This window comes from Aquarana catesbeiana, linkage group LG03, assembly GCF_042186555.1.
Source record: "Aquarana catesbeiana isolate 2022-GZ linkage group LG03, ASM4218655v1, whole genome shotgun sequence".
Taxonomy (NCBI): Eukaryota; Metazoa; Chordata; class Amphibia; order Anura; family Ranidae; genus Aquarana; species Aquarana catesbeiana.
Window position 1 is genome coordinate 299,946,718 of NC_133326.1, and position 20,599 is coordinate 299,967,316.

At 42.4% G+C, this 20,599-nt stretch overlaps 1 pseudogene; it reads left to right on the forward strand.

Annotated features, from left to right (window-relative positions):
- Positions 1 to 15,281: 15,281 nt before the first annotated feature.
- On the forward strand, positions 15,282 to 15,767 carry LOC141134535 (required for excision 1-B domain-containing protein pseudogene; annotated as a pseudogene).
- The last annotated feature ends 4,832 nt before the right edge of the window (positions 15,768 to 20,599 follow it).

The window sequence follows — 20,599 nt, forward strand, 5'->3', positions numbered from 1 at the left end:
ATTGCACAGTCACATCAGTCCCTACCCTCAAGGAGCCCACAATCCAAGGTCCCCAACTCACATTCATATACTAGGGCCAATTTTGGACAGAAGCCAATTAACCTACCAGCATGTCTTTGGAGTGTGGGAGGAAACCAGAGTACCCGGAGGAAACCCACGCAGGCACAGGGAGAACATGCAAACTCCAGGCAGGTAGTGGTTGGGATTTGAACCAGTGACCCTATTTATTGCTAGGTGAGAGTGCTACCAACTACACCACTGTGCCACCCAAAGTTGAGTTCAAATGTGAACAGGGTCTAAAGGAAAAAAAAAAGGCCTAGGGTTCTTGATTCATTTCCCAAATAACTCACAGCATGCAGTGAAATCAAAAGAAATCTCAGTACAGATAAAGAGCCTGCACAGCTCTGCAAGTAGAACTAAAGGAAAAACTTTTATTTTTCATTTTTGGGTAGCATATTGGAAGGTTATTCCCCTGTCAGTTTTTTTTTTTGTTTGTTTGTTTACCGTTTGTACCCTATTAGGGAGATTTTGTTTCACTTCCTGTCCCATAGCCAAAACAGCAAGTGAGAGAAAGTATTTCCAAAGCAAGGGAATCCCTGGTTGTCACCAGGATCACCACTACTAGTGTACCCTGGAACAGTGCTGGGACAAGGCCATTTGGTGCCCAGGGCGAAGATGGCAAACTGCGCCCCCCCCCCCCCCCCCGGTTTTAATAAAGAATCAATGTCATTTCAAAACAAGAATATACTTAAAACAATACAAGTATTGCAGAGTATTGCACAGTGCATAGTATTGTGGAGTATTGCACAGTGTTGCGGGGTATTGCAGAGTATTTCAGGGTATTGCAGAGTATTGCACAGTGTTTCGGGGTATTGCAGAGCATTGCACAGTATTGTGGGGTATTGCAGAGCATTGCACAGTATTGTGGGGTATTGCAGAGCATTGCACAGTATTGTGGGGTATTGCAGAGCATTGCACAGTATTGTGGGGTATTGCAGAGCATTGCACAGTATTGTGGGGTATTGCAGAGCATTGCACAGTATTGTGGGGTATTGCAGAGCATTGCACAGTATTGTGGGGTATTGCAGAGCATTGCACAGTATTGTGGGGTATTGCAGAGCATTGCACAGTATTGTGGGGTATTGCAGAGCATTGCACAGTATTGTGGGGTATTGCAGAGCATTGCACAGTATTGTGGGGTATTGCAGAGTATTGCACAGTATTGTGGGGTATTGCAGAGCATTGCACAGTATTGTGGGGTATTGCAGAGTATTGCACAGTATTGTGGGGTATTGCAGAGTATTGCACAGTATTGTGGGGTATTGCAGAGTATTGCACAGTATTGTGGGGTATTGCAGAGCATTGCACAGTATTGTGGGGTATTGCAGAGTATTGCGGGGTATTCAGCAGTGGTGGTCACTGGTCATTAACCTCGCCTCAGCCTCCTCCCCCCAATCCAGCCATTTATTAATCTGTTTTTTAGTGTTTACTTACATAAGTTCAGACTCAGAAGTTATGAGTCTGAACTTGTGTAAGTAAACACTAAAAAACAGATTAATAAATGTCTGGATTGGGGGGAGGGGAGGAGGCTGAGGCGAGGTTAATGACCAGTGACCACCACTGCTAAATATCTGAGTCAGAACACTGGCACTGCGCTCTTCTACCTTCCAGATTGAATCCAGCCAGCCAGGCAGCAGCTCCTCAGCTCGGCTCAGCTTGAGATAACAGACGCCGACACGACACAGCACAGCACAGCACAGCTCCCGCCTCCCTGCGCTCCTCTCTGCGTCCTCCCACCTCGCCTCCGGCCGTGAGTGACGTCACGGCGCTGGCAGAGACAACGGGACTCCTCCGTAGGGGAGTACCAGTGTAGTTGTGTGCTGAGGGAAGGGAAGGGAGAATCATGCAGGAGCGCACAGCTGCGCCCCCCCCCCCATACCAAATGGTACCGCCCAGGGCACGTGCCCTCTCCGCCCCTGCCTTGTACCGGCCCTGCCCTGGAAGACTTTCCCTCTGTTGCTGTTCTGGGGACAACCCACATTTGGGATTTACTTTCACTTTCAGTGATAACAGTAAACAGAGCAGAGAGGGTGAATCTCCCTAGTCGGGGACACAGACAGCAATACAGCAATAGAGATCTGACATGCCTCTCTCCAGGCATGTACTGGCCATCAGGACTATCGGGAGTTTCCCGGTGGGCCGATGGCTCAGTGGGCAGGTTTCAGTGCCAGACAGCCTGTAAAATGAATGGCTGCATGACTCGTGCAGCCATTAATTTGAGCAACGCTCTACTGCCGGACTCAGCGTGGACACTGCACGCATCTTCGGCCACCTCCAGCCCGCTCAATCCTTTTCTGTCACAGCTCGACTTCCCCCCTCCTCCTCTCCGACAGCTCTTCGGCTTTGTCTGGCAAAACTCATCTCCAGCAACCTCTGTGATAACCATCGCTGTGAGTTTAAATGAGCCAGAGCCGCATATTACAGAGCCATTGAATATATAGCAAAGGATGTGGCGCTAACTAAAATAACATCAAAAATCCATTCAGTGCTGATAATGATTCAAACAATATGCTAAATCCAACGTAGCTAAAAGTTCATCAAAAGTGTCAATAGTTATTGAAATGTGCAAAAAATAAGTGCATAAAAATATTTTCAGCAAAAAAATCATATATAAACAATGCTTATAATTAAAACCATTATATCCAAACCATGTCCATGGTATTAAAGTGAAAAATAATGTGCAAATTAGTCTCTTCGAATGTGCAGAGAAAAAAAAAAATGTGCAAAATATGCAATGTAAGCAATAAGAGTAAGGCCACTTTCACATGAACGATCCGTTCAGGTCCGCCTGTCAGTTTTTTAGGCGGACCTGAACGGACCCTCCATAGACCTCTATGGAGCGTTGGATGTCAGCGGTGACATGTCCGCTGATATCCGACCCGCTCCGATCCGAAAAAGTGTAACAGAGGAAAAACCTACTTTTCCATCCGTTTTCGGATCGGATTGGGTGATGATGGACTCTACAGTCCGTCGTCATCCAATCCCCCATAGGGGAGAGCGGCACTCTGACAGGTCCGTCGCTGCACAGTGTGCAGAGACAGACCTGTCATCTGCCTGCTCAGTGGGGATCCACGGAGCGATCCCCGCTGAGCAAGCGGATGTTCACGGGGCGGATCATCGCGGATCCGTCCCGTGTGAAAGGACCCTAAAGTGTCCCAGTGCAAGAAAAAAAAACTCTGGGTAGTGTGATCCCACTTGTGAAAGATGGAAGGAAGTGGGATCACACTACCCAGAGAAGCGAAGTCCTCCAGCACTGTGCTATCACTGCTGCCGGGGTCTTCCCCCTTCACCCGGTCTTCCTTCTGGGTTTGCATGCTCCTGCTGTGTGGAAAGCTGGGCTGTGATGACGTCACTCTTGCACAAGTGCACAGGATACTGTTTTTGTGCGTGTTTGCTAACTTAAAGTGGGCTCTTTTGGATGAAGTCCAGGGCCAAATTTTTGTCCCAGTCCAGCCCTGCCTCTCTCTAGAGTTCTTGAGGGACATTCACTTCTGGAAGGTACACTATATTGTCAAAAGTATTGGGACACCTGCCTTAACACACACTCATGAACTTTAATGTCATCCCAGTCCGTAGGGTTCAATATGGAGTTGGCCCACCCTTTGCAGCTATAACAGCTTCAACTCTTCTCGGAAGGCCGTCCACAAGGTTTAGGAGTGTGTCTATGGGAATGTTTGATCATTCTTCCAGAAGCACATTTGTGAGGTCCGGCACTGATGTTGGACGAGAAGGCCAGGCTCACAGTCTCCACTCTAATTAATCTCAAAGGTGTTCTATCGGGTTGAGGTCAGGACTCTGTGCAGGCCAGTCAAGTTCCTCCACCCCAAACTTGCTCATCCATGTCTTTATGGACCTTGCTTTGTGCACTAGTCAAAATCATTTGGTGGAGGGGAGATTATGGTGTGAGGTTGTTTTTAAGGGGTTGGGCTTGTCCCTTTAGTTCCAGTGAAGGGAACTCTTAAAACCTTCCAAGACATTTTGGACAATTTCATGCTCCCAACTTTGTGTGAACAGTTTGGAGATGGCCCCTTCCTGTTTCAACATGACTGGCCATCAGTGTACAAAGCAAGGTCCATAAAGACATGGATGAGGGAGTTTCCTTTTATCCTAAAGGGAAAAAAAAGTTTGCTGTAACTGATTATAAAGTGTCAGCTGGAGTTTAGGTTTAATTTATAAGTGTAATTAAATCTGCTAACATAATTAAAGCGCAGTTCCACCCAAAAATGGAACATCTGCTTTAAGGGAGGTGGCCCACTGACATGCCACATTTGGCATGTCATTTTTTTGGGGGGGAAGTACCCTCTTCCACTTCCTCCCGACGCACTGCGGCACCAGAAGGGAGATCACCTCTCCCCCCTCCCTCTCGACAATCATCTGGGACACGTCACAGGTCCTAGATGATTGCCCGGCCAGTCACGGCGCGCGACGCGGCTCGCGCATGCGCAGTGGGTGTCCGTCTCTGAAGCCACAGTCGGGCGCCCACAGTTACAATGCCGCCGTCGCAGAGAGGAGGGGGAGACGAGCGGGGCTTTGTACGCCTGCATTGCTGGACCCTGGGACAGGTAAGTGTCCGATTATTAAAAGTCAGCAGCTGCAGTATATGTAGCTGCTGACTTTTAAATTATTTTTTTAGGCAGAACTCTGCTTTAACACCTCCCTGCCCCAGACTGACAATGCTGCTGTCTGCTGTGCCTCCTGTGTGTATTCCTCCAGTGTTGTGTCTCACTAATACAGGAGGTGTGTTACTGACCAGAGCACCAGGTGAAAACAGGGAAAAAGCCAAAGGAAAGAAGATGCAGCCACCACATCTAATACTGTAATTGGTAAGCTGCAATTTAATACCTTTTTGTTTTTGGTTTTAATACTACTACAATTTTGTCTTCTAACTGGGTGAACATATGAAAGAAGTGAATGTGGATTAGTGTGCCTTTAGCGGATGTAACTTAATTTGATAGCATGGCTAATGCCCCAAGCCAGCTGTTGCCAGCTATGTTCTTACTTCTACTTTTTGTGAATGGAAGCCAACTTAAATTGTATTTGGACCCGCAACAAATGTGGACGTTTTTGCAGTGAAATATGCTTCCTAACTGCATTGTTTTGTGTGCAGTGGAATGTATTTAAAGGGAGACTATTATGACAGAAATTAATTGGCTGCCACTATAACAAACGTCTAAAAATACTAATTGCCTGGCTGACATGCTATATTTTCTGCATTATATATACTGTATACTGTAATATTAAAAATATTATACTGTAATAATAAAATGTCTAAATAGGGATGTCTCTACAACTTGGAAAACCATTTAAAAGTATGTGCATCATTGCTGCATGGCTGAATAACAGCTCAAGGAGTCGGCACACGCCACCATCCTAATAACCATTGACTCATCTCTGCTCAGGTCATTCAGCTGTCAGCTGAAGATTTACAGCTGACAGGTGACTGTAAACAAAGGAACAGTGTTAAAGAAAAAAAAAAGCATCATGGGGGTTTCCCCATAATTTATGCCAGGCCCTTCAGGTCTGGTATGAATTTTAAGGGCGACTCCACCCGAAAAACAAGGAAAAGGTGTGAGATCCCACCAAATTCTATAACAGATGCTTTGAGTCTGGTATGAATTTTAAGAGGCAATCCCATGCAAAAATCAAGAAAACAAAAGCATGACGTTCTCACCAAAAATCAATGCCAGACCCTTATCTGAGATACAGGTTGCTAGGTCAGGAAAGTGGGGGAGAGCATGTCTTAAACCATAACCCCCCTCCTCTTGAACCATACCAGGCCGCATGCCCTAATCATAGGGGGTACCCTGCCATGTTGTTGAGTGCAAGGGTCACTTCCCCACAACCCTGGCCCAGTGATTATTTGGGGTCAGAAAGCGGAGGGTTTATCAGAATTTGGACAATTAGGGGCCCCACTATTTTAATGAGTGTGCACAGTAAAAAAATGAAAAAGGTTTTGACCTCAAGCTTTTTATACTTAATTAAAAAAAAAGAAATGGACCAATTATGATCATGTTCATACAATATTTTGTCAATGATGTCATTAACCAAATGTAGATATAACCATGTTTTGTCAAAGACTTTATTCAGGTGACCCAGTAATGTCACTTGGTGAGAGGGATGTGACAGGCTCAGATATGTCGGCAGGCATTGGGTGTTTTCTTTCAGCAGGTTGGTGGGTGTTGTTCTTCATGATTGACAAGGATATGTATCACTGGACAACATGATTGACAGTGGATATGCATCATGGGACTTTTTTAAATTAAAAGACTTGTTAAAAACTGTGTTTGTGTGTGTGATTTTTTTACTGTGTAATTTTTTTCTTGAGAATGAGTAGGGACAGTACCACTTACTCATTTACATGGAGGGCGTTATCTTGGGCCCCCTTTATTGTTAAAGGGGGCTTCCAGATTCAGAAAAGCCCTTTGCCCACAAATCCCCACAATCACTGGGCCAGGGTTGTGGGGAAGAGGCCATTGTCCTCATCAACATGGGAACAAAGGGGTTTGCAAGGAGCCCCCCCCATGTTAAGGGCACCAGGCCTGGTATGGTTCAGGAGAAGGGGTGCAATGGGGGGGTCTGGTATGGATTTTTGCGGGGTCCTCAAGCTTTTTTCTTTGATTTTTGCATGAAGTTTCCCTTTAAAATCTATACAAGACCTGAAGGGTCTAGTATAAAATTTGGGGCTGTCTCATGCCTTTTTTTTTTTTTGCATTAGGTCCTAAGACTCACTGACAACCAGCTGTCACATTTATTAGCAGGTAGTAATAGCAACGTTAAAAGAGAAGTATGCAAGTTGAAAAAAACAATCATACTTACCTAGGGGGATGCAGCATTAGTTCGATGCCACATCTGTCCCCCACCACCTCAAAAACCAAGACCTGAGAGATCAAAGCCTGCTGATTGCTCAATTCTCAGTCTTCAGTGAGACTCACTGGAGTGCTGGGCTGTTTAGGGGGGGGGGGGGCAGCTGGATCAGGCTCTCAGCATACTTACCTGCTCTGTGCAAGAGTTTTGAACAGAGCGGCCCCGATCCTCCTTTTCTGAGGTGCCCCGATGGTGTGCCTACTCTTCATCGGGTGTCCCCACAGAGAGCCACTTTCAATTGGGGCACCTGTGCGGGCACACTCACGAATCCCACTGCTGCATCCATTAACACAGACAGCAGGACTCGGCCTTGCCCCCAGCTCCTGTGTCACTGGATTTGATTGACAGCAGCAGGAGCCATTGGCTCCTGCTGCTATCAATCTATCCAATGAGGACCCAAGCCAGTGGCTGGAGCTGCTGGACTCGTGTTTGTCACTGAAACGATCGAGTTCAGGTAAGAAAAACATCTGGGGGGCATCTGAAGCACAGAAGGATTTTCACCTGCATTAAGGTTAAAAATCATGAGACTTTACAACCCCTTTAAATACCGAATGGCTAGACCACAAGATAATTAACAAATGTATTTTTTCTTTGTGAAGTGACCATAATGTAACATCACATTTTTTTACTGCAGGTAATTACTGCATTTGCAATTATTTATTTAACTGTAGCGAATTAATGTTTTAAATATCGCACGCAATAATTCATATACAACACAAATATTGCATGTGATAAACATTGATGAATTGACCCTAGTGTATTATATTTTGCTTACCAAAAAATCCCAACAATTATTGCTGTCATTCCATTGTATCATCTATATGCACATACATATTTCTCTACAGGCAGCCATAGGGAGACAGACATAAGTAGCATAGACTGCCTTGTAAAGGTTGTATTACATCAAAATCAACACCTACAAAAGGGATACCCTAGCATTATAATTTGAATAATACAGGTAGTTTTGAATGACATTTGGGGAGATTTACTAGAATCTAGTGCAACTGTGCATTCTAACCAATCATTTTCTAACTTCAACTTCAATTTTCAATTTTTCTTCAATTAAGCTTTGACAAAAAAATCTAAAAGTTGATTGGTTACTATGCACAGCTGCACCAGATTCTGTGTGTACCATTTTAGCAAATCGCCCCCATTGTGTATTTAAAGTGTTAGACCCGGTTCACACAGGGGTGACCTCTGTCAGGGGACTTAGCCACCTGACAAGTCGCGCTTCATTATGTATAATGGAACCATTGTAATAGGAGCGACGCAAGTTGAAAAGGTTCCTGTAATACTTTGGGCCGACTTCAGAGCAGCTTACATTGACTTCTATACAGAAGTCATTTTGCAAGCCATGTTGAAGTCACGCTGTACGGGGCGGCTTCAGAGTCGGACAACTTGGAAGCCATCCCTGTGTGAACCGGCACTTACTAAACCCTTGTTTTTTTTACATTAAAATAACAAACACATTATACTTATCTGCTCTGTGTAATGGTTTTGCACAGAGCAGCCTGGATCCTCCTCTTCTCAGGTGCCATGCCGGTGCTCCTGGCCCCTCCCTTCTGCCGGGTGCCCCCCACAGCAGCAGCTTGGCCACCAAGCAGGCACGCTCCCGAGCTGCAGCTCTGTGAATCTATTCACACATGGAGCCCTGGCTCGGCCCTGCCCCCTCTGTCTCTTGATTGGCTCAATGGCTGTGATTGACAGCAGTAGGAGCCAAAAGCCAATCAGGAGTGCGAGTCCTCCTGAGCCAAGGCTCTTGTGGACATCGCTGGATCGAGAGGGGGCTCAGATAAGTATTTGGGGGGGCTGCTGGTCAAAGAATCTTTTTTACCTTCATGCATAGAATGCATGAAGACAAAAAACCTTGAGCCTTTACAATCACTTGAATAATGGACTACTTTAACACCTGTAACTAGTTGATGGGGCAGCTGCAAAATGTGCACGGTGTAGGTACATTCAGTGCAAATGCTTACTTTTCTTTATCCATGTTGCGCACATGAAACACTAACCTTCTAAAGTTATCAGATTGGTAACATTTTTGTGGATTGGTGGAAAAGTTAGCATGTGAAAACATGCCAAAATAAGATGTGTATATTCATCAACCTTCAATGAATTGCCTTTAGATTAGAAGCCAGTAAAATGAGAAACTTGTCTTTTAAAGGCTAATCTTTTCTACCAAGTACTTTATTGCAGACTGAGACATGCATGACATCTTGAAGGATTTAGTTAAGAAAAGCATAAAGCATTTTTTTTTCTACAGACAATTGCTTTATTAATTTAGTATCTTAGAGTTTTCTTCAGTGCTAAGTTATGAGTTATCTTTGAATCGACACCAACTGTCCACTCTGACACTTGTTCATTATATTCTTCCCAATGGAACAAATTCTCTTTCTTTCAGCTGTTCTAGCAATTTACTCTAGTAAGAAGTCTCCTTGTAGCTCTTTGTTGAACACGCTTCTAGGGTTTAGAAACCATGGCATACGGGTGCCTGAACTATTTCACAGATCCATTGTACAGTTTGCCACTTGTTCTGCTGCACACTTACACAAAGGGAAACTATGTTTTAGTCCCTCTTAAAAGCCAGAGAACTCTAATCGATTGGTTCTGTAGATTAAGCAATAAAGTCATGCTGATGGCAGACCATGCCAGGCGTACTTCTGAATCTTGCACATGCAACATTCCTGATCCCTATATAAAAAAAAACATTTAGAACAGCAATTAATTTATTCATGAAATTTAACTTATAATAAATATGCTGTATTTATTATATATAAAAATTAGCAATCTATAACACTCTCAGCTCAAACTTTTGTGCTATGGAAACACACACGTTAGTACAACACACAAAATATCACATGTTGCACTTTGGGGTGCTGTGGTATCATTTATTCTTAATGGCATCCCAATACCCCTTGGCAATGGATGTGCGTTGCAGTGTACCACATTGCACAGCAATATACTACCATGTGTTCTGGTTCACTGCATGCCAAAAAAAAGTACATGCACTTTTTCGGTACGCTTTGATGCATTAGGCAGCCCTTTCAAATGAACTAAATGGGCTGCCATAACACCATGCATGTTCACGTGCAAAGTAACACAATGCACCAAAATGTCAATGTGCTTTGGTAGCATAGGTGTGCGCACAGGGTGTGCCAGGTGTGCCCAGGCACACCCTAATCACCCTGTGCATCATAGATTCCCCCTACTGCCCTAGCCCCCCCCCCCCGCAAAGCTGCTGGCTTCCCTCCTCTCCTCTCCAGGTGGCTTATGCTGCGGGGATGGTTTAGGATGAACGGGGGAAGGGGCCGGTAAATATGTAATTTATTGACCCCTTCCCTTTCTGAATGAACACAGTGGGTGATTGGTAGTGTGTGTTTGAGCTTTGGGGTGCACACCCTAATGCAATAGGCTGCACACACCTATGTTTGGTAGAGATGTATATTTGTAGTGAAATGGTATGAAGCATGCTAAATACTGCAAATGAACTGCACCTTTTCCAAGTATTAGGGAACAGAAAGAACACATAATACATAAAAAGACTGTATTTTAGTATTTTGGACATACTAATTAATTAGTCAGCTCAATATTTATATTATAATGGGTTAAATCATTGACAAACTACTTATTGCTCTCAGAGACACCAGACCTAATTAATCAGGTTTTCCTTTTCCGGCTGTTATAAAGGTTTTGATTTAATAGAGGCAAATAGGCTGACTACTTTGCAAATAAATTTTTCCTTAGCTTAGTGAATGTGGTAAAAATTCACTTTGCAAAGAATAACAAATCATGTACAAGGAAAATTAAAAAATGAAACGTATTTTGTTTGCACATTATCGGATGATGAAAGTCAGCAGAGCTTCACCTCATGCACGAAGCTATGGGAAAATTCCATTGCAAAGTAAAAATTCCCAATTTTTAAAAAAAATTCAACTCCAAGGGATCTCATGCGCCTTGTTTACTTTATGAAAAATGTAGCAGTAGGAGTGATTGCCCACAAAGGACAAGGGGTGGTGGGCATTCTAGAAAATTTTTTTTTCGTGGAGTTACATTGCAAGCCTTGAGAGAAACAATAAACAATTAGAAAACTCAGATTCAGACCAATCCATCAACTAATAACTGTGAATGTATGAATAAATCTTTACAGTGTATGAGGAAAACGTGTGCCCTTTTTATCTTATGAACAATAGATAGTGGTGATATAGGGAGCAGAGTAGGGAAGACCACTTTGAAGGAGATCACCCCTAGCCTTGAAATGAGTGGGGCACAGGAGATTGTATAGAAGATCAGAACTAAGGAACAGTGAGATTCTTCTTCTCTGCAACTGGAAGATCTCTTGTAGACAGTGCTATTGACTACACTTTTCACTGGATTTAAATGGGCTAAACAGCAACTTGTATTAGCCACACTAACAACTCCCAACTGTCCCTGATTTCATGGGACTGTTCCTAATTTGGAACAAAGTCCCTCTGTCCCTCTTTCCACATCATTTGCCCCTCATTTTGGTCTGATCTATATAGTTGTACATTAAATGCACTTTTTATCTTTTAAAAAGTGTTTCCCAGTGCTAAACCTTTAATGCAATTTCCATATTGCTGTGTTTGCAATTTTCAAGAGCCAGTGTAAAGGAATAGTATTGGTAAAAAAAGCACTTGTGGGTTTGCCTAATAAAAAAATTTTATATTATCCTCCCTTAAGGGGGCGTAGCAGGGGGTGTGTCATATGCCTACATACTTTTGCTAATAGGTGTCTCTCGTTCACATCTCAAAAAGTTGGGAGGTATATAACAAGCCTTGGTCCCTTGAGATCAACTGTGTAACAGGGAGATTTTTTTAGCTAACACAACTTTACAAACAAGCACTCGAGGCCCTGTTTTCAGAGACACATCACTACCATGTGCTTCTATCAGCTGCAAACTCTACCATCAACTCTTATTGCACCAAGACTCCACAATCTATTACATTCCTGCTATACATCTACCGTCAGTTCTTATCAACACTACCTGTCCACCATCAGCTACCACTACCCCACCGCTACACCATTAGCTCTCACACCACAAATTACACCACCATAAACTCCCATCTCTCCACCTCTCCATCAATAGCTCACATTTCCCCACCCTTCAACCATCAGTTCCCACTCCCACCACCACCACCACTCCACCATCAGCTCCTATGCCCACCATCTCTTTATCATTGGCTTCCATCCCTGCCACTCCTTCACCATCAACTCCCATTACCACCACTACTCCACATTAGCTCCCTTATCCACCATCACTGGACCGTCAGCTCCCATTCCCTCATCCCTGACCATCAGCTCCCATTCCTCCACCCTCCACCATCATATCCTATTCCTCCACCACCACATTACCATCCGCTCCCCCATCCCATCACTCCACCATCCCATCCTGATCACCACTCCACCATCAGCTACAATTTTCACCACCGTGTTGCCATCAGTTCCTATTCCCAACCCCTCTTCACTCACCATCAATTCGCATTTCTTCCACCCCTCCAGCATCAGTTCCTTTACCCTGTCCCTCTACCATCAGATCCCATTTCAACCAACCCTCCACCAGCAGCTCTCATAACCCAACTTTTCCACTACCAGCTCTTTCTTCCTTCCTCCAAAGTAATTGTGCACACTATATAAAATATGACACTATATTGAACTGTGTAGTCAAAAGTAAAAACTTTCAAATTACAGAAAAATCCATCCAAAAGAAATTGATATGGGTATACAAGCTTAATTTTAAAGCGTATCTAAACCTAAAAACAAAAGTGTAATATATTCCAGCACATCAGTTTTCAGACATGGGGCTTCATTAGTTTCTTTGATTTTCACCTGTGAGCCTGCTAGTAATACACTTCTTTACAGTGTGACAATGGCCACTCACTGTTTTATCATTACAGATAACCTCCTCTTCTGTTCATCACAAAAACACAGGGGGAGGTGTTCTGTAGTTCACAGTGGTAACATGCAGTGAGTACAGGATAGGACTAGATTTCAATAAGGTAAAGTTCACTTGTAAGGGTTTAGATACACTTGAAGGCATTTGTCACAGGAAGATCTACCCTGAAGAGTTATCATGGGGCTATAAAGATCTGCACCCTTTTCCTAAATTATTTCTTTCATAATACAAATGTGAACGGTCAACTCCCCATATAAGGTTAAATATTAAAAAGAACATTTAGAAGAAATTGTATACTAATCACTCTCCAGCTCAACTCTCATAAGTTGACGTAGACAGTCCAAGGACTTGCTAATATGGTCCAGGCTAATCTGACATCTCCCTTTGAAATTGTTATGGTTTTCAAATGCAGCTGCAGTACATTCAAGCAATCTGTTCTGCAAATCCTTCCTACTTGCCACATTCTGTGCCAGCATAGCTTCTGCAGCTGGATCATTTACCGCCTCAGCATTTTCCTATGAAGGTTTTGCATACAATGGAATCTACTCATAGACTCATCATCCCATTGCAACAGCTGTTGCATGTGGCAAATGATACTTTTTGACCATGGATTGTCTGGATTGTTCTTCTGGTATGACTTCTAAAACTGGCCAAGGATGTAGAGGAATGTGGCAAAATGGGGTGCTGCAAAATAATACAGTCAGGTCCATAAATATTAGGACATCAACACAATTCTAATCTTTTTGACTCTATACACCACCACAATGGATTTGAAATGAAACAAACAAGATGTGCTTTAACTGCAGACTTTCAGCTTTAATTTGAGAGTATTTACATCCAAATCAGGTGAACAGTGTAGGAATTACAACAGTTTGTATATATGCTTCCCACTTTTTAAGGGACCAAAAGTAATGGGACAATTGGCTGCTCAGCTATTCCATGGCCAGGTGTGTGTTATTTCCTCATTATCCCATTTACAAGGAGCAGATAAAAGGTCCAGAGTTCATTTCAAGTGTGCTATTTGCATTTGGAAGCTGTTGCTGTCAACTCTCAATATGAGATCCAAAGAGCTGTGACTATCAGTGAAGCAAACCATCATTAGGCTGAAAAAACAAAACAAACCCATCAGAGAGATAGCAAAAACATTAGGTGTGGCCAAATCAACTGTTTGGAACATCCTTAAAAAGAAAGAATGCACCAGTGAGCTCAGCAACACCAAAAGACCTGGAAGACAACGGAAAACAACTGTGGTGGATGACCGAAGAATTCTTTCCCTGGTGAAGAAAACACCCTTCACAACAGTTGGCCAGATCAAGAACACTCTCCAGGAGGTAGGTGTATGTGTGTCAAAGTCAACAATCAAGAGAAGACTTCACCAGAGTGAATACAGAGGGTTCACCATAAGATGTAAACCATTGGTGAGCCTCAAAAACAGGAAGGCCAGATTAGAGTTTGCCAAACAACATCTAAAAAAGCCTTCACAGTTCTGGAACAACATCCTATGGACAGATGAGACCAAGATCAATTTGTACCAGAATGATGGGAAGAGAAGAGTATGGAGAAGGAAAGGAACTGCTCATGATCCAAAGCATCATGATCCAAAGCATACCACCTCCTCAGTGAAGCATGGTGGTGGTGGTAGTGTCATGGCGTGGGCATGTATGGCTGCCAATGTAACTGGTTCTCTTGTATTTATTGATGATGTGACTGCTGAAAAAAGCAGTAGGAATAATTCTGAAGTGTTTCGGGCAATATTATCTGCTCATATTCAGCAAAATGCTACAGATGAACAATGACCCGAAGCATACTGCAAAAGCAACCAAAGAGTTTTTTAAGGGAAAGAAGTGGAATGTTATGCAATGGCCAAGTCAATCACGTGACCTGAATCCGATTGAGCATGCATTTCACTTGCTGAAGACAAAACTGAAGGGAAAATTCCCCAAGAACAAGCAGGAACTGAAGATAGTTGCAGTAGAGGCCTGGCAGAGCATCACCAGGGATGAAACCCAGTGTCTGGTGATTGACTGTAATTGACTGCAAAGGATTTGCAACCAAGTATTAAAGTATACCAAGTATTAAAAACTGAAAGTTTGATGAATGATTGTTAGTCTGTCCCATTACTTTTGGTCCCTTAAAAAGTGGGAGGCACATATACAAACTGTTGTAATTCCTACACCGTTCACCTGATTTAGATGTAAATACCCTCAAATTAAAACTGAAAGTCTGCAGTTAAAGCACATTTTGTTCGTTTCATTTCAAATCCATTGTGGTGGTGTATAAAGCCAAAAAGATTGGAATTGTGTCGATGTCCCAATATTTATGGACCTGACTGTATCTGCCTGTCAACTTTAACAATGCTTCTTTTTTGTTGAACAGTGTAGGCAACACCAGAAGAAATATACTCCAAATGGATTACAAAAATATCCCGGCAGATGTATAGCTAAGAATGACCGGCAATGATTTTAATCTCCTCTTAAAAAGGTTTTATGAATTACAAGCTGAACATGTGGAGACATACCATCTTTGATGAGGGGCATCAGACATACTTGAAATCTGGTCCACACTATGACTTTATGCAATATCGGATGCTGGTGCATGAGATCACGCAGGCTTTCAATGGCATCAGCAAAGAGATTATCCAGATGAAGGATCAGTTTCGGGAAGTATATGTTCGATCAGATCACTCAGAACACCTAAAAAAGATTCAGGAGCTGGAGAAAGAGAAATTATCTTTGGCAGCTAGGCTGCAGTTAGCCAAACAGAATGCCCAAGACCACCCCAATGAGGAGTCCTACAAAGAGGAGGTGCGGCAACTAAAACATAAGATAATTAAAACCGTCGAAGTAATCGGTGAAGTACTGCAAGATTTCAAGTACGACTGTGAAGAAATACAATGATGTCTCCCTCTTTTTGGAAGGCACAAAGAGAAAATGGGCCCAGTCCGGTGCGCTTCTTTGAATCTGCACTAAAACAGAGACATTTCATCTGGTGCCCTCTGGGATGACATTCTGGTTGTTTATTAATAGGTGCTTCTGCTTTCCAGCCATAGCAGGGGATGCCTTTTACTGCACAGCATCTTCTATCCATTTGCGATCGGGTCTTAATCTGCACTTCTTTTCAATAAATGTTTTTATAGGGTATGTGTAAAATGCCTTATTATCTGTTTCCAGTAAGACAACCTTTTATTTTTATCTTCATTGCTAAAAAATAAGGCTGCAAGCACAGTTATATTGTTTTTGCACAATTTAAGTAAACTTGCAGTAAGAGACATGTAGAGACTGGACTTGTTGACCATCTTCTGAAAGGCTTTTTTTTTTTTTTGGCTTTGATTTTGATCTTTTTACTTCTACTACTGAATCTCTCACCTGTAACACAACATGCCTTCAGTGAAATCAGAATGTTGACAGAACTCCTGAGTTGCATACTTGTTCTAGGTCAGTAAGTCAAACATTTAGTGCCACTGGATCAGCTTGACAGCCAGGCAACTAGCTTTGCAGAAGGAAAAGTGACCAATGGCAGCTTTTATGATTCTCCTATATATTTTTAGCTTTCTTAGATTAGTCTTAGATTTTCTCTTTGTATGTATTTATTTATTGATCTGCAGTGGTAGGAGTTGTAGGAAGCTCACATTGGGAGTCATTGCCACTATTTTTTTGTCTTGATTTCAATGTTAGGATGAGATTACTCAAAAGTTGTAGTATAATTATGCAATTACATGTTGTGTAATGACAGCCTCTCTAAATAAAGCTTTCCTTAAAATACATTTTCAGACATCATTTCTTAGATGAATGATGGCTGCATTCATTTCCTTTTTTAGATATTCTTTGTTCTATTTTCACCCGGTGATCTTGCTAGTAAGCCAGTGAAGGGCAGCTATGGTAATACAGGTGAATAACTTGAGAGATACAGGGTCCAAGAATTAAGCTACAACCCATTGTAATTGGAATACTTTAGTAGCGATAGCAGAGGGGCTCCCCACGGTAGTTGTGTCTTTTAGAAAACTTCATGCCAGTAGTGATGGGCTGAACACCCCCCTCCCCCTCCCCCGGGTCGGTTTACATCAAAACTTTCAAACATTGCAAAAGTTCGGAGCCCGTTGAAGTCGATGGGACCCGAACTGGAAAAGTGCCCATTTTCAAAGGCTTATATGAAAGTTATTGGGCATACAAAGGGTATGGGGGTCTGGGTACTGCCCTGGGGGACATGTATTAATCCAAAAAAAGTTTTAAAAAAAGATTTTAAATGAGCAGTGATTTAATGATGCTTAAAGTGAAACAATAAAAATGAAAAATTCCTTTAACCTAATGCGAACCGCCCCACATTTACTAAGGCAGGGAGTCCATTCTGTGCCGAATCACATACAGGTACATGATTCTGCACTACCGGTGACCCGCTCTTGTTGTGATTGGACACAGCAGGAGCCAATCTGCGGGTCAGGCAGATGGGATGTCCACCGGGACCTGCCGATCATTCGAGGCACAGGCAGAACAGCGTAAACAAGGCAGATCACCGTTTTGTGACAAGGGAAGGCAGTGATCTTGTGTTTCTGCTAAGCAAAGCCATGGATCTCTGCCTTCCCACAGTACAAACACTTCCCACACAGTTAGGAAGCCCCTTATGTTAACCCCTTCCTTGCCAGTGTCATTAGTACGGTGACAGTGTATATTTTTTTAGCACTGATCACTGTCACTGGTCCCCTAAAAGTGTCAAAAGTGTCAGTTAAGTGTCCAATTCATCCACCGCAATTTTGCAGTCCCATTATAAGTTGCTGATCACCACCATTACTAGTAAAAAATAAATAAATAAAAGTTCCAAAAATATTTCCCATAGTTTGTAGACGCTATAACTTTTGTGCAAAACAAATCAATATCCGCTAATTGGGGCCTTTTTTTGTTTTCAATCTCCTTTTATAAATTTTATAAACAATTTATACAAATACAAGTACATTCAGATGCCTTACTATTATAGCTATATTATTATCCTCTATCCCTGACAAAGGACCATAATTTCTATTATTTGGATCTACCTTCCCTTTCTATGTCTTTCCTTTGTCCTTTACACAGGACCTCATTATTATCATCTATTCCAATCATCCATCAACATTAACACAAAATACCACATATCACATGTGGGGCTTTTTTTTAATCAAACATATGTAGCAGCATACATATTGACCTAAATTTATTAAGAAATTCGATTTTTTCCATTTTTTTATTTGGTATGTTTTATAGCAGAAAGTAAAAAATATTTTTTTTTGTTTATAGTGTAAAAAATATTGCAAAAGTCAAAGAGCAATGGTAGGGAGTGGTACTTTAAATGTACCTTTTAGGGCTCAATAAATACTAAACATGTACGGTTCGTTTCGTATGAATCGAAAATTCGTATGAATTTCCGAAAATTCGTACATTCGGAAGCATCCAAAATACAAATTTCTATGCTTCCGAATTATATACGAAATACGAAATTTCGTTGACAAATTTCAGATCCAAATTCCGTTACGGAAACGTGACTGGTGTTTTGTTGATCAATCAGAGGTTTTCTTCTACTGCTGAGTGAGGGTTGGGAAAATTACCTTTTTTAATATGGGAGTGGGAGACTGTTACTGGTAGTCGATGGGAGATTCAGAATCGGACAAAATAAGAATGTTTGTTAAAATCGTTTCATTATTGTCATAATGATTACGATTATTCGTTATGATAAAGTTAAAAACCCAGGAAGTCAGCACAGGGATGGTGGGGGCACCTCATAATGAGCACAGCAGGGGTACAGCCCCAGGAGGAAGTCAGCACAGCACAGGGATGGTGGGAGCCCCTCATAATGAGCACAGCAGGGGTACAGCCCCAGGAGGAAGTCAGCACAGGGATGGTGGGAGCCCCTCATAATGAGCACAGCAGGGGTACAGCCCCAGGAGGAAGTCAGCACAGGGATGGTGGGAGCCCCTCATAATGAGCACAGCAGGGGTACAGCCCCAGGAGGAAGTCAGCACAGGGATGGTGGGAGCCCCTCATAATGAGCACAGCAGGGGTACAGCCCCAGGAGGAAGTCAGCACAGCACAGGGATGGTGGGAGCCCCTCATAATGAGCACAGCAGGGGTACAGCCCCAGGTAGTCAGCACAGCACAGGGATGGTGGGAGCCCCTCATAATGAGCACAGCAGGGGTACAGCCCCAGGAGGAAGTCAGCACAGAACAGGGATGGTGGGAGCCCCTCATAATGAGCACAGCAGGGGTACAGCCCCAGGTAGTCAGCACAGCACAGGGATGGTGGGAGCCCCTCATAATGAGCACAGCAGAGGTACAAACCCAGGAAGTCAGCACAGCACAGAGATGGTGGGAGCCCCTCATAATGAGCATAATGAGTCGATGACTGCCATATTGAGAATGGTGTTTTCTACTTTTTTAATTCATCATAATGAATGTTCGTAATTGTTGCGAAAAGTTAATGAAAATTTGTGTAGGAGGGAAGGGTAATAAGTATATATATATATATATATATATATATATATATATATATATATATATATATATATATTCGTGTATATGTGAATTAAGTAACAGGAGAAAGCCTATCAGTGTTTCAGAGTCTTACCTTACAATTGTAAGGGGGTCAATATGGTCAAAGGTGTTGTTCAAAGAGGATTCAGAGATATTTTGGGAATAAAAGGTTTGAATCTGAGTATAAATCAATCTACCCTTCGATCTGAGACTCAAAGGAAAAAACCATGGAAGGACCTATTAAACAACAATGAAGGGGAGTATATTAAGAGAGGAACAAAAAATAATTAAAAAATAAAAACTGCAGAAGTGATCAAATACCACTAAAAGAAAGCTTTATTTGTGGGGAAAAAAAGGACATACATTTTATTTGGGTACAGCATCACACGACCATGCAATTGTCAGTTAAAATGCAGTGCTGTATCGTAAAAAAGGGCCTGGTCATGAAGGGGGGTAAACCTACTGGAGCTGAAAGGGTTAAATATAGTGCCCGGGGGGTCCCCTTAGTCTGCCTGTAAAGTGGCACATTTAGACTGTGTATAGAACCTGCTGCAGCAAAAATGATATTTATAAAGAAAAAAAATGACATTTTCCCTGCAAGCTTTCATTATTTTGTAAACAATGGCTTGGGGTGCCAGTCTGTATGATGAGACCATGATTTAGCTTGCTTGGAACAAGATTAGAGATTTTTTGGATAAATTCTGGTGTCTATTTCGCAGACTTTGTATAGAAGTAACAGATGTGGAAAAATTGGATTTTGGGTGTTGGTGCCTTCACACCATAACCCTAAAGAGGTAATCTTGATAAAAGCAAGAATTGGCCTTGCTTTAAAAAATGGAAATGATATGCACCCGTCAAACAGGTGCAGAAAAATTGGTCCTCGGGTGCTAATTGTGCCCATAAAACTTATACCAAATAATTTCTTCCAGATAAATTCAACACCCACAAAGCTAGGTAGCATAGGCAGTCTTGCAGAGATTCCACATCAAAAACACTTAACCACTTCAGCCCCGGAAGGATTTACCCCCTTCCTGACCAGAGCACTTTTTACAATTTGGCACTGCGTCGCTTTAACTGCTAATTGCGCGGTCATGCAATGCTGTACCCGAACAAAATTTGCGTCCTTTTCTTCCCACAAATAGAGCTTTCTTTTGATGGTATTTGATCAACTCTGCCATTTTTATTTTTTGCGCTATAAACGGAAAAAGACCGAAAATTTTGAAAAAAAAAGATATTTTCTACTTTTTGTTATAAAAAAAATCCAATAAAC